This window comes from Sinocyclocheilus grahami, unplaced genomic scaffold (genome assembly GCF_001515645.1).
Source record: "Sinocyclocheilus grahami isolate Dianchi unplaced genomic scaffold, SAMN03320097.WGS_v1.1 scaffold2518.1, whole genome shotgun sequence".
In the NCBI taxonomy this organism is placed as follows: Eukaryota; Metazoa; Chordata; class Actinopteri; order Cypriniformes; family Cyprinidae; genus Sinocyclocheilus; species Sinocyclocheilus grahami.
In genome coordinates, this window is record NW_015507697.1 from 30,457 (window position 1) to 31,576 (window position 1,120).

Here is a 1,120-nt window from a genome sequence, read left to right on the forward strand (position 1 = left end):
TATTCCATTTGTTGTTATTAACAACATGAAGTGCATTAAACATTAACGTCAAGGTTTCCCAAACTGGGTTTGTGAGGAAACTGCAGGGGGTTTATGAGTTTAATCAAAAGCTAGTAATTATTGAAATCATAAAAACATGTCATGTGACCGTAACCAACATCAAAGAACCAATGAACACGCAGATGTGGTACTTCATTATTAATATATTTATTTTAAAATCTCAGGGATACTTCAAATATAAATAGATTAGGTGAACCAGGATCAGATGGCAAAAAAGTTTGTGAAATTGTGCATTTTAATATGTTTGAAATTTTGAATGTCCACAAAACTGAAAGACTTCTCTATTTTGAATACATTATGAAACGGAGGAATTAAGGAGAATCAATAAATTATGAATAATTTATTGCCATTGTGTAAATATGCAATCATGTAATCCATAAAAAAGTAACCGTAGTCTGATTACGAGTATTGTAACTTTACATATTGAACATTTAATAATTGTAAACTTTTAAAATATATTTATTTCTGACATTTTACACAATCTGACCACAAGGGGCGCTGTTGTGGAAACGGTTTCTTCTATGGCCGGTCTGATTGCACTTTCTGATGAAGTTTTGTAAACTTGCATGAACTATGTTTATATGTAGCTCCCTGAATATCATCCGGTTTAACGGCAAAACATTTTAAGGAAATTTCGTCACCCCTTGGGTTCTGAGGTTTGTTACCACACGACAAACTTCGAAAGACCGTTCCCCAAGAATCAGCTACAGAAGCTTCTTTTTAAAAACCTCCCTGAACACACTCTTGACCTCATTAATGACAGCGCAGTTTAATCCACCCTAGATTACTTGTTACCCCATTCCTCCCGCGGAACGGCCCCTCCGTGTTACCCACATCAACGCGAGGGTCCCGTCTCCACGACAACCCGAGAGAATGTTGCGTCTGTTTCTGATCCGCCGCTGTTTGGAGTCTGAATGCCGAAAGCTGGCGTGTGACAGTCGCGTAGCAACCGCTCAGGGGCCGCTATTGATATTCAGCGCGGGGGCTGCGGCTCGGGAACAATACGGGCCTTATAGGCCCCCACGGCTCCTCCTGAGAATCTACTGTAGGAGGAAAATCA